Source organism: Salmo salar, chromosome ssa24, assembly GCF_905237065.1.
Source record: "Salmo salar chromosome ssa24, Ssal_v3.1, whole genome shotgun sequence".
Lineage (NCBI taxonomy): Eukaryota > Metazoa > Chordata > Actinopteri > Salmoniformes > Salmonidae > Salmo > Salmo salar.
Window position 1 is genome coordinate 37,945,001 of NC_059465.1, and position 14,555 is coordinate 37,959,555.

Consider the following 14,555-nt stretch of genomic DNA (forward strand, 5'->3'; position numbering starts at 1 on the left):
AAAGATTCCTTGATGCCCTTCCAGACTGCCTCTGCCTACCCAAGGACGTCAGAGGACAAAAATCAGTTAACCACCTAACCGAGGAACTCAATTTAACCTTGCGCAATACCCTAGATGCAGTTGCACCCCTAAAAACTAAAAACATCTGTCATAAGAAACTAGCTCCCTGGTATACAGAAAATACACGAGCTCTGAAGCAAGCTTCCAGAAAATTGGAACGGAAATGGCGCCACACCAAACTGGAAGTCTTCCGACTAGCTTGGAAAGACAGTACCGTGCAGTATCGAAGAGCCCTTACTGCTGCTCGATCATCCTATTTTTCCAACTTAATTGAGGAAAATAAGAACAATCCGAAATTTCTTTTTGATACTGTCGCAAAGCTAACTAAAAAGCAGCCTTCGCAAATGGAGGATGGCTTTCACTTCAGCAGTAATAAATTTATGAACTTCTTTGAGGAAAAGATCATGATCATTAGAAAGCAAATTACAGACTCCTCTTTAAATCTGGGTATTCCTCCAAAGCTCCATTGTCCTGAGTCTGCACAACTCTGCCAGGACCTAGGATCAAGGGAGATACTAAAGTGTTTTAGTACTATATCTCTTGACGCAATGATGAAAATAATCATGGCCTCCAAACCCTCAAGCTGCATACTGGACCCTATTCCAACTAAACTACTGAAAGAGCTGCTTCCTGTGCTTGGCCCTCCTATGTTGAACATAATAAACGGCTCTCTATCCACCGGATGTGTACCAAGCTCACTAAAAGTGGCAGTAATAAAGCCTCTCTTGAAAAAGCCGAATCTTGATCCAGAAATTATAAAAAACTATCGGCCTATATCGAATCTTCCATTCCTCTCCAAAATTTTAGAAAAAGCTGTTGCACAGCAACTGACTGCCTTCCTGAAGACAAACAATGTATACGAAACGCTTCAGTCTGGTTTTAGACCCCATCATAGCACTGAGACTGCACTTGTGAAGGTGGTAAATGACCTTTTAATGACGTCAGACCGAGGCTCTGCATCTGTCCTCGTGCTCCTAGATCTTAGTGCCGCTTTTGATACCATCGATCACCACATTCTTTTGGAGAGATTGGAAACCCAAATTGGTCTACATGGACAAGTTCTGGCCTGGTTTAGATCTTATCTGTCGGAAAGATATCAGTTTGTCTCTGTGAATGGTTTGTCCTCTGACAAATCAATTGTAAATTTCGGTGTTCCTCAAGGTTCCGTTTTAGGACCACTATTGTTTTCACTATATATTTTACCTCTTGGGGATGTCATTCGAAAACATAATGTTAAATTTCACTGCTATGCAGACGACACACAGCTGTACATTTCAATGAAACATGGTGAAGCCCCAAAATTGCCCTCGCTAGAAGCCTGTGTTTCAGACATAAAGAAGTGGATGGCTGCAAACTTTCTACTTTTAAACTCGGACAAAACAGAGATGCTTGTTCTAGGTCCCAAGAAACAAAGAGATCTTCTGTTGAATCTGACAATTAATCTGGATGGTTGTACAGTCGTCTCAAATAAAACTGTGAAGGACCTCGGCGTTACTCTGGACCCTGATCTCTCTTTTGAAGAACATATCAAGACTGTTTCAAGGACAGCTTTTTTCCATCTACGTAACATTGCAAAAATCAGAAATTTTCTGTCCAAAAATGACGCGAAAAATTAATCCATGCTTTTGTTACTTCTAGGCTGGACTACTGCAATGCTCTACTTTCCGGCTACCCGGATAAAGCACTAAATAAACTTCAGTTAGTGCTAAATACGGCTGCTAGAATCCTGACTAGAACCAAAAAATTTGATCATATTACTCCAGTGTTAGCCTCCCTACACTGGCTTCCTGTTAAGGCAAGGGCTGATTTCAAGGTTTTACTGCTAACCTACAAAGCATTACATGGGCTTGCTCCTACCTATCTTTCCGATTTGGTCCTGCCGTACATACCTACACGTACGCTACGGTCACAAGACGCAGGCCTCCTAATTGTCCCTAGAATTTCTAAGCAAACGGCTGGAGGTAGGGCTTTCTCCTATAGAGCTCCATTTTTATGGAATGGTCTGCCTACCAATGTGAGAGACGCAGACTCAGTCTCAACCTTTAAGTCTTTACTGAAGACTTATCTCTTCAGTAGGTCCTATGATTAAGTATAGTCTGGCCCAGGAGTGTGAAGGTGAACGGAAAGGCTGGAGCAACGAACCGCCCTTGCTGTCTCTGCCTTGCCGGTTCCCCTCTTTCCACTGGGATTCTCTGCCTCTAACCCTTTTACAGAGGCTGAGTCACTGGCCTACTGGTGTTCTTCCATGCCGTCCATGGGAGGGGTGCGTCACTTGAGTGGGTTGAGTCACTGACGTGGTCTTCCTGTCTGGGTTGGCGCCCCCCCCTTGGGTTGTGCCATGGCGGAGATCGTTGTGGGCTATACTCGGCCTTGTCTTAGGACGGTAAGTTGGTGGTTGGAGACATCCCTCTAGTGGTGTGGGGGCTGTGCTTTGGCAAAGTGGGTGGGGTTATATCCTGCCTGTTTGGCCCTGTCCGGGGTATCATCGGATGGGGCCACAGTGTCTTCTGATCCCTCCTGTCTCAGCCTCCAGTATTTATGCTGCAGTAGTTTATGTGTCGGGGGGCTAGGGTCAGTCTGTTACATCTGGAGTATTTCTCTTGTCTTATCCGGTGTCCTGTGTGTATTTAAATATGCTCTCTCTAATTCTCTCTTTCTCTCTTTCTGTCTTTCTCTCGGAGGACCTGAGCCCTAGGACCATGCCTCAGGACTACCTGGTATGATGACTCCTTGCTGTCCCCAGTCCACCTGGCCGTGCTGCTGCTCCAGTTTCAACTGTTCTGCCTGCGGCTATGGAACCCTGACCTGTTCACCGGACGTGCTTGTTGCACCCTCGACAACTACTATGATTATTATTATTTGACCATGCTGGTCATTTATGAACATTTTAACATTTTAACATTTTGACCATGTTCTGTTTTAATATCCACCCTGCACAGCCAGAAGAGGACTGGCCACCCCTCATAGCCTGGTTCCTCTCTAGGTTTCTTCCTAGGTTTTTGGCCTTTCTAGGGAGTTTTTCCTAGGGAGTTTTTCCTAGCCACCGTGCTTCTTTCACATGCTTTGCTTGCTGTTTGGGGTTTTAGGCTGGGTTTCTGTACAGCACTTTGAGAATATCAGCTGATGTACGAAGGGCTATATAAAAATAAATTTGATTTGATTTGATATAATAGAAACGGTCACATGAGCCAATGAAGGCGTGAATAATGCATTGACTTCTGAAGAACACCAGGTCTTTTGTCTGTTGTTATCAATGCAAACTCCATGTTTCCCAAATATCTCAGGGCTGCACTTTGCAGGTGATTATTATTAGATCATGGAAATGTCTCTATGATTGTCTAAGATGCAACATATAAGGAGAGAGGTGGTCAGAGGGTCTTAAAGCCACGGCATTGCAGATAAAAATATGGATGTACCTATCACAGATTACCTCTTTAAATATATATATATATATTAAATGGGTGAGCTATTTTAATATATACTGCTCAAAAAAATAAAGGGAACACTTAAACAACACAATGTAACTCCAAGTCAATCACACTTCTGTGAAATCAAACTGACCACTTTGGAAGCAACACTGATTGACAATACATTTCACATGCTGTTGTGCAAATGGAATAGACAACAGGTGGAAATTATAGGCAATAAGCAAGACACCCCCAATAAAGGAGTGGTTCTGCAGGTGGAGACCACAGACCACTTCTCAGTTCCTATGCTTCTTGGCTGATGTTTTGGTCACTTTTGAATGCTGGCGGTGCTTTCACTCTAGTGGTAGCATGAGACGGAGTCTACAACCCACACAAGTAGCTCAGGTAGTGCAGCTCATCCAGGATGGCACATCAATGCGAGCTGTGGCAAGAAGGTTTGCTGTGTCTGTCAGCGTAGTGTCCAGAGCATGGAGGCACTACCAGGAGACAGGCCAGTACATCAGGAAACGTGGAGGAGGCTGTAGGAGGGCAACAACCCAGCAGCAGGACCGCTACCTCCGCCTTTGTGCAAGGTGGAGCAGGAGGAGCACTGCCAGAGCCCTGCAAAATGACCTCCAGCAGGCCAGAAATGTGCATGTGTCTGCTCAAACGGTCAGAAACAGACTCCATGAGGGCGGTATGAGGGCCCGATGTCCACAGGTGGGGGTTGTGCTTACAGCCCAACATCGTGCAGGACGTTTGGCATTTGCCAGAGAACACCAAGATTGGCAAATTCGCCACTGGCGCCCTGTGCTCTTCACAGATGAAAGTAGGTTCACACAGAGCACGTGATAGACGTGACAGAGTCTGGAGACGCCGTGGAGAACGTTCTTCTGCCTGCAACATCCTCCAGCATGACCGGTTTGGCGGTGGGTCAGTCATGGTGTGGGGTGGCATTTCTTTGGGGGGCCGCACAGCCCTCCATGTGCTCGCCAGAGGTAGCCTGACTGCCATTAGGTACCGAGATGAGATCCTCAGACCCCTTGTGAGACCATATGCTGGTGCGGTTGGCCCTGGGTTCCTCCTAATGCAAACAATGCTAGACCTCATGTGGCTGTAGTGTGTCAGCAGTTCCTGCAAGAGGAAGGCATTGATGCTATGGACTGGCCTGCCCGTTCCCCAGACCTGAATCCAATTGAGCACATCTGGGACATCATGTCTCGCTCCATCCACCAACGCCACGTTGCACCACAGACTGTCCAGGAGTTGGCGGATGCTTTAGTCCAGGTCTGGGAGGAGATACCTCAGGAGACCATCCGCCACCTCATCAGGAGCATGCCCAGGCATTGTAGGAGGTCATACAGGCACGTGGAGGCCACACACACTACTGAGCCTCATTTTGACTTGTTTTAAGGACATTACAACATAGTTGGATCAGCCTGTAGTGTGATTTTCCACTTTAATTTTGAGTGTGACTCCAAATCCAGACCTCCATGGGTTGATAAATTGGATTTCCTTTGATTATTTTTGTGTGATTTTGTTGTCAGCACATTCAACTATGTAAAGAAAAAAGTTTTTAATAAGATGATTTCTTTCATTCAGATCTAGGATGTGTTGTTTAAGTGTTCCCTTTATTTTTTGGAGCAGTGTATATTTGTGAATGATGTCCTGTTGTTGCCATTATAAAGTAGCCCAGGCCAAAGTCCCAAACACACTTCCTGTCGTTTCTGGATGCAGATGTCACTGATGTCCGTTTGTCTCTGTGCATGAGCATAAAATACACTAGTGGGTAAACCGGTGTCTCTCAGGCTCTGTTCTTACTGGGGTTGTATTTTTCTGTCTGCCACCTTCAAAGCAAATGTACATGGACTAACATGAGGCTTCTTGGGTAACCGTCCAATTCAAAGCACACAATGGTGAGCCCAATTATCCCCATGCTCAATGCTCGGTGAGCATGAGTTACATGTTTTGTCTGTGTTGATGTGTCTGTATGTTTGTATGTATGTGCGGGTGTGTGTGTACCGATCCGATCCATATAGGAAACAGCTCCACTGTACGGGTATTTAATCTTTTGACACATTTTGACCTCCACAGGGGTTGGGTTACGTCCAGCGTGCAGCTCCCCTTCAGAAATGTATGGAGTGCAGTTTGACTGCAGAGAAGTGAAAAGGGAGCGCATCAATTTGGAAGTGACTGTTAAAGGCCCTTTTCCAATCCCATACTTCTGAACGTGACCGAGCACCTTCTCAGCAGGAAATGAATGGTCTGACCTGGGTGAGGACTTCACCCACACACCCACACTTCTGAACATGAGCGAGCACCTTCTCAGCAGGAAATGAATGGTCTGACCTGGGTGAGGACTTCACCCACACACCCACACTTCTGAACATGAGCGAGCACCTTCTCAGCAGGAAATGAATGGTCTGACCTGGGTGAGGACTTCACCCACACACCCACACTTCTGAACATGAGCGAGCACCTTCTCAGTAGGAAATGAATGGTCTGACCTGGGTGAGGACTTCACCCACACACCCACACTTCTGAACATGAGCGAGCACCTTCTCAGTAGGAAATGAATGGTCTGACCTGAGTGAGGACTTCACCCACACACCCACACTTCTGAACATGAGCGAGCACCTTCTCAGCAGGAAATGAATGGTCTGACCTGGGTGAGGACTTCACCCACACACCCACACTTCTGAACATGAGCGAGCACCTTCTCAGTAGGAAATGAATGGTCTGACCTGGGTGAGGACTTCACCCACACACCCACACTTCTGAACATGAGCGAGCACCTTCTCAGCAGGAAATGAATGGTCTGACCTGGGTGAGGACTTCACCCACACACCCATACTTCTGAACATGAGCGAGCACCTTCTCAGCAGGAAATGAATGGTCTGACCTGGGTGAGGACTTCACCCACACACCCATACTTCTGAACATGAGCGAGCACCTTCTCAGCAGGAAATGAATGGTCTGACCTGGGTGAGGACTTCACCCACACACCCATACTTCTGAACATGAGCGAGCACCTTCTCAGCAGGAAATGAATGGTCTGACCTGGGTGAGGACTTCACCCACACACCCACACTTCTGAACATGAGCGAGCACCTTCTCAGTAGGAAATGAATGGTCTGACCTGGGTGAGGACTTCACCCACACACCCACACTTCTGAACATGAGCGAGCACCTTCTCAGCAGGAAATGAATGATCTGACCTGGGTGAGGACTTCGGCGTTGTGTTTTAAACAGGACAGCCTCCGCACCCACCCATCCACCCACACACTTGGCACCGAAGCCCAGCAATGTTCACCACGCCTAACATCTACTGGATAGCTGCCAAGTAGACCCATGTACAGTACATACATGCACATGCAAATCTGGGGAGTAACCCGTACGTGGTGGGTGACGAAGACCTCACTGATAAAGACTATGTTGTTGACACATCGCTAGCTACTCTGTAGGAATCTCCATCGCCATATCCATCCCAAAAGTCACATAAACTGTCTGATAATGTTGAATCAATGATGTAGCACACTCAGTCAAACAGGAACTAAAAGTAGATTGGGATCGTATCATTTTCAATGCGTCCTAACTGTGTGATGCTCCCACCTTACAAAATTGCAATCAGAGCACAGAGGATTGTTCACCATACAAAAGTGTACAGCAGACGATCCAAAGAGAGAACGCAGCTGAATGACCCCGTATTCAATCTGTTGGAGAGTTCCTCTTTAAAGTCCCAAGAAGGACCTCCTGATTCCCTGGATATAATACCTACAATACCAATGATGAGGTTGAGAGCAGAGCAGTGCCTGTCCCTCCCACTCACTGTAAAGACCCGCTCTGTATATTAAGGGCTCTGTCCTTCCCCATTGTACAGTGGCTGTACAGATAATATTTCATCAGGCCGCCCTGCTCTGGGGAGGGGTACTGTATATTGTAGGAGTTTTCTTGTGTTTGATTCCTGTCCCTTTCATGGCCGTTGAAAGTCCTTAGTGGATTTCCCAGGAGACCCCCACTCTCAGGTATCCTCAGGATGGAGCAGGCCGGAGTGGAGCAGGCTGGAGTGGGTAAGGCTCGAACAGACAAGGGTATCACTTTCAGCTCTGTGCACAGAGCACCCTGCCCCCCCGACCCTCCTCTTTCCATCCTATTTCCAATTAGAGATACATGTCCTAGCCCTTTCATTTCTCTCTTCAAGATCTCCCATTCACCTCTAAAAGAAAAAGGCCACCTCACAATAGGGGGGAGTTGGGGAAAGCGAGGCTAGACGTAGACGGAGGGTATAGTCTCGACTCCCGAGTCACATGGGCACAGAGACACAGGCCACTGGCCAGTTGCATAAATGCCCTGATGTGTTGAATAACTTCTGTTACAGCATCAATCCTCAACCAGAGTGTCACTGTCAGGGCGTTCGACTGCCTTGTGTATGATATTGGAACTGAAGAGAGGTGGCACTTATCTGCGCCATCTAAGACAGAGCTGTCTACAAGGTCAAGGCTAAGGCAGGTCATCCTGACCAGGGAAGCTAAGAGGTACCTTGAGGTCTTAAACAAGTGCAATACTGGTATGCTTACTAGAACAGTATAGAGTTGCATATAAATACAGAAGTGACCTTTACAGAACTACTCTTATACAACATGCCTCTCTAGTCAGACACAAGATATCAATAAGATAACAGCAGCTACACCAATCCACTTCTTCAAGGTATTAGATTTAGCATGGCCCGCAGGGATACAAAGAATGGAAAACTCATCTAATTAGCTTTACTTAGTAAGAGTATTCTCAATATTCTCAGATTCCAGCTGTTTGCTCAACTGAAATGACTTTGTTAACACCTCTTATCCATCTATTTCTCGCAGCCTGCAAGCTATGTTGCTCTTTATCTTAGATAATACAAATAATAATAATAACAATAGATAGTTCTATGAAGAAACAATGTTGTAACTATAATTATATTTCATCAATGCTTAAATATTTATGTGAGAGAACGTCATGTAGTTTATGGATGTGTATTTTTAAATTGGATTAAAAAGGTTGAATCTCATCAATAACCAATGATCATTTTCCATCCCTCCTTATATGAACATATAAGACGAAACGTTGAGAGTGAGACAAATTCCAAAATGGTTCTTCAGGCATACTTTGCTGGTTTGATGGAGATTCCTTGATAAAGAATCAACATTTTTAACATGAGAAATGTAAAAGCTCAATGACTCTCCTGCTTGAAGTTCATTAGGCTTCTTTATCTCCCCCATTCTCCCAGATTAGTGCCACGGTCCTCATGTTTTCACATCATTGGATTATTTCACCTCTTGCTCCCGTAGAGATCAGTACCACCTCACGTCAATCATGTCAGTCAATCATTGTCATTTTACGTTTAAATTTAGTCATTTAGCAGACACTCTTATCCAGAGCGACTTACAAGTAGTGCATTCATCTTAAGATACTGTAGCTGGGTGAGACAACCACATATCACAGGCATAGTAAGTGCATTTTCCCTCAATAAAGTAGTTATCAGCAAAGTCACTGCTAGTAGGAAAATGTACATTTATTTATTATTATTATTATTTATTTGTTTTTTAGTGGGTGGGGGCAGTGGGGAGGGGCACTGTGAGATTAATTTAAGATACTCTTTGAAGAGGTAAGGTTTCAGACATTTCTGGAAGATGGGCAGGGACTATACTGTCCTAGCTTCAAGGGGAAGCTGGTTCTACCATTGGGGTGACAGGACAGAGAAGAGTTTTGACTGGGCTGAGAGGAAGCTGACCCTTCATGGGGGTGGGAGGGCTAAGAGACCAGAGGTGGCCGAATGGAGTGCTTGGGTTGGGGTGTAGGTTTTGAGCATAGCCAGAAGGTAGGGAGGGGTAGTTCCCTTTGCTGTTCCGTAGGCAAGTAACATGGTCTTAAAGTGGATGCGAGCGTGTAAGGGAGGATGCTGACATGGGAGAACTTGGCAAGGTTGAACACCAGGTGGGCTGCGGCGTTCTGGATAAGTTGCAGGGGTTTGATGGCACAAGCAGGGAGTACCGCCAACAGAGAGTTGCAGTAGTCTAGACAGAAGATGACAAGAGCCTGCATTAGGACCTGCGCCACTTCCTGTGTGAGGTAGATGTTGTAAATCATGAACCTGCAGGACCGAGTCACTGCTTTGATGTTTGCAGAGAATGACAGGATGTTGTCCAAGGTCACGTCAAGGTTCTTTGCACTCTGGAAGGGGGACACTGTGGAATTGTCAACCGTGATGGAGCGGTCTTGGAGTAGGCAGCCCTTCCCTGGGAGGAAGATCAGCTCCGTCTTGTCGAGGTTGAGCTTGAGGTGGTGGGCCAACATCCAAGCTGAGATATCTGCCAGGCACATAGAAATGTGTGTTGCCACCTGGGTGTCAGATGGGGGAAGGAGAAAAGTAGTTGAGTGTCATCCACATAGCAATGATAGGAGAGACCATGTGAGCATATGACGGAGGTGAGTGACTTGGTGTATAGAGAGGAGAGGGCCTAGAACCGAGCCCTGGGGGACACTAGTAGTGAGAGTATGTGGTGCAGACTAAGATCCTCTCCACATCACCTGGTAGGAGTGACCTGCCAGGTAGGATGCAATCCTAGAGTGTGCAGAGCCTGAGACGCCCAGCCCTGAGTGGGTGGAGAGGAGGATCTGATGGTTCACAGTGTTGAAGGCAGCGGATAGATCTCGGAGGATGAAAACAGAGGAGATAAAGTCAGCTTTGGCTGAGCGGAGAGCCTCCATGACGCAGAGGAGAGCGGTCTCAGTTGTGTCTTGAAGCCTGACTGCTTATGGTCAAGAAGATCTTTCTGAGAGAGATAATGAGAGTTGGTCATAGACAGCACGCTTAAGTGTTTAGGAAATAAAATAAAAAAGGGATACTGGTCTGTAGGTTGACGTCAGAGAGGTCAAGTGTTGGTTTCTTGAGGAGGGGAGCGACTAGGGCCATTTTGAAGTCAGAGTGGATGCAGCCAGTGGTCAGGGATGAGTTGATGAGGGAAGTGAGGAATGGGAGAATGTCTCCAGAGATGGTCGGGAGGAGGGGATGGGGTTGAGCAGGCAGGTTGTCAGGCGGCCGGACCTCACTAGTCACAGGATTTCATCTGGAGAGAGAGGTCAAAGCGTAGGATAGTTTTGCCAGAATGGGACCAGTGGACTCAATAAGCTGAGTAAATGAGGAGCGGATATCGTCGACCTTCTTTGGTTGACAAAGTTGTCTGAGTAGAGGGAGGATGGAAGGTTGAGGAAGGAGGAGGGAAGGGAGGAGAGGAGGGAGGGTGAGGAGGTGGAGGATTAAGGGGGAGTGGAAGGTGTGAAAAAAGTTTTCACAAGAGGCAAAAGCTTGAAATTTAGAGTGATAGAAAGCGGCTTTAGCAGCGGATAGTAGTGATGTGCGGGCCGACTCATAACCCGTGGGGGTGTTAGGGTCAATTGTGTGGATGAAGGGCGGGTGGGTGGCGGGTTGAATAAAGAGAAAACAATACCTTAATAAATCCATGAATGTATTATTCTTGTGCAATTTATAAGCTACATTGAGTTTTTTTTTAATTATTTGAGGCTGTTGCATTAGTTTGTAAGCCTAAGTTTTAGGGCCTAACTGTACGCCCGCCAAATAGCCTACACACCAATCGTCAAATGATTTTGGGAACAAGCAGAAAAAGTAAAAGGTAAAAAGGACAACGTCTGAGTTTAATTCAATAAGAGAAAAGCTGTGAAATGGAGAGTTGAAAATAAAGAGAAGGGAGGGCCAGAAAAGTAATGTTTGGGAAAGATTTGTTGAATTGGTAAAAGAGGATAGCAGTGCCGGCTATGTTATGTGTGATGATTGTGAGGCGTTATACAAATTCCACAGTCACAAGCCGGGGATTTCAAGTAGGCCTATAGCAGGTCAAGGAAACTGTAGTTCAGATGGGTTAATTGTCACTGATTGTAGGTTTATAACCTCTCACATAGCTTTAATAGCCTGAATATTAACTCCTGTAGAATTAAGAATTTCTTGCAGTAAAATCATACAGCAAATGAAGGCAAAATATTGACTCGGGAACAGGAGTGGAGAAATATGATTTATTTATTTCAGTGTCTTGAGAGAATGCGAATGTGCAGTTAGATACCATGTGTAGAGGTGCTGATAGTATTTCAACCACATAAAATATGCATTCAAGTTGAACTGAAATCTTATCAGAAACATGTGGGTCGTTTTCACAACTTTCTATTTCCTTACAACCGGTTAAACTGATGTCATTTGGAAATTTTGCACAGAAAATCTTTCCCTTTTTTTTATTTTTCTATAACACTTTTTCTCCCCAGTCCCTAAACATCTTTGCTCCGCGTAAGAAGCAGAGATTATAGAGAAAACCTTACTGATGTCAACAAGTTTGAAGCATTCATCCTATCGATTTATGACATTATTCTGGTGAGCAAGGTATAATTTAGTTTTCTAGGGCAACATATAATGACAAAAGAGAAGCTGCATGTATCTAATTCTAGACAAGTTGACTAACAAATAGCCTATACCAAAATGTCAGAAACATATCTAAATCAGGCAAAAGAAAATCCTGCACCCACTGTCAAAAAACCTTTCCGCTGTCTCTGAATGTAGCGCACAGCGCATTTTCTATTTTAGCAGGTTAGGGTCGGGTGTGGGCCTCAAATTTTCACATATAGTCGGGCGGTTGTTATTTGCAATTGCAGTTGGGTGCGGGTAAACAAACAGCGTACCCGCACACCACTAGCGAATGCAGAAGAGAAGGTAGAGAGGAAGGAGTGAAAGGATGATAGGTCCTCCGGAAGTTTCGTTTTCCTCAATTTCCGCTCAAATGCCCGCAGCCCTATGCTGTTAGCTCACTCAGCCACGGAGCAGAGGGGGACAGTGAGAGTCATAGGATGCAGAAAGGGAGGAGAGTAGGGTTGAAGAGGCAGAATCAGGAGAGAGAATGATTTAGCAGAAGGAATATAGGATAGAAGAGGAGAGACTAGTGGGAGGAAGAGTGAAGATTGCAATGGCTCATAACCATCTGGGAACGTCTGTAAAACCTACAGGGAGAAAAAGCGAACAGGGATAGAAAACACACACGGTTGAAAACGCTACAAGTTTCGGCGATAGTCTTAGTTTTGGCTACGGAACGCCTCTGGAAAGCAGCAGAGACTGTAGTACTAACATTAATTGCTGCTTTCCTAGCAGAGGTGAAGGACACACCTCCCGGCACTAATTGCTGATTGGAGGAGAGTTGAAACCACTCCCCGTCCAACACAGGCACTGATAACGAAGGTTACGTATGTAACCACGGTTATGTGACCTATTTGGATTACTCCAATATATTGGTATCATTCCGTGGCGGAGGGATACATCCGAGGTAAGGATTTACAGATTCACTCCCATGTACACCTGTGTCACGGCTGGGGTCCACCCCTATATATAGACCCCATGGCCGTGACATACGTTCTCTACATCATTTTTGAGGCGCCTCTAGCACCGTAGAGGATTGGAGTGATCCATATAGCTCACATAACCGTGGTTACATACGTAACCTTTGTTATGATTCACTATATTGGATCACTCCAATATATTGGTATACCCATACCATATTAGTCGGTGCTAGAGGGACCTGGCCAGCCAGCGGCAAAGTCCCAGCGCGGGACCGAGACACAGGGGCCATCAATGTGGAAGGGGGGTCCCGGCACACTCCCCGGAAGGGGAGGTGACACCCAGGACCGCTGAACCAACCGCAGAGGGAGGTGCCACATTTACCCAATAGTACCTAGCAGAGGTGCAAGAGGAAGCCCAGCTGGCTGCAGCACAGATATCAGCGAGGGGCATTCCTCTCAGTAGAGCCCAGGATGGAGCCAGACCCCGTGTTGAATGTGCCACCACAGATCCCAGCCCTGGCCTGCTAGACAGGCACTATGCTGTCGTAATTGTTTCCACGATCCAGTGAGAGAGCCTCTGCTTTGATAGCCCAGCCCCAGGACTCTCTCACCATAGCAGACAAAGAGCTGGTCTGGTGTTCTCACTGACCGTGTCCCCTCCACATAGACAGCCAGTGACCTCACAGGGCACAGCATGCCAGAGGGAGGCCCAAACTCCCCCGCCACTGCCGGGGGGTTGTAAGCAGACAGGAAAAAAAGGGATGTTCACATGCCTGTCTGACAGAGCCTTCGGGAGGAATGAAGGATTGGGGCGGAGACATATACTCCTCCCACCGGGGTCCATCCGGTAGCACTCAGAACTTACCGAAAGAGCATGGAGCTCACTCACCCTCTTCATGGAAGTAATCGCTACCAAAAAAGCCACCTTCATAAAGAGGTGTTTCAGGGAGGCAGACTCCAACGGTTTGAAAGGCTGCTCTGCCAAAGCCGCCAAGACCACATCCAGATCCCAGCTCGCCATTGATCGGGTCATAGCTGGACGCAGGCGACGAACCCCCTTCATGAACCTGGAGACCAAGGGATGACGCCCCACTGGCCTGTCCATCCACCCCACATGGCAGGCAGATATAGCAGCCAAATACCCTCTCAGTGTAGAGGCTGTCAAGCCCTCATCCAAGCGAGACTGCAGGTATTGGAGGACATACCTCAATACCAGTGCACCAAAAACAGAACAACCGCCAGTGCAACTGGTATGCCGCGGTTGTTGCCGGCGCCCTTGCGTTCTGCATGGTGTTCATTTCACCCTTCTGTACCCTCCATGGACCATTTGTGGCGTTCAGTGGTCAAGCCCACAGACTGATGCGGTGTGGCCTCGGATGCCACAGAGTTCCCCCGGCCTGAGACAGCAGGTCCAGTCTCAGAGGAAGTAGCCAAGATGTCCCAGACAACAGCGACAGGAGAAGGCTGAACCAGGGTCGTCTGGGCCTGTATGGGGCCACCAGAAGCAGACGATGCTCTGCCAATCTGGTCCTGTCCAGCACAACCTGGATCAGTGGAAAAGAGGGGAATGCGTAAAGCTCCAGCCCCGGCCAATCGTGAGCCAGAGCATCCAAGCCCAGAGGCCCTGGTGTCTCCGACATGGAGTACCACAGGGGGCAGTGTGCATTGTCCAGGGAGGCAAACAGGTCCACCTGCGCCCTCCTGAACTGTTCCCACAGG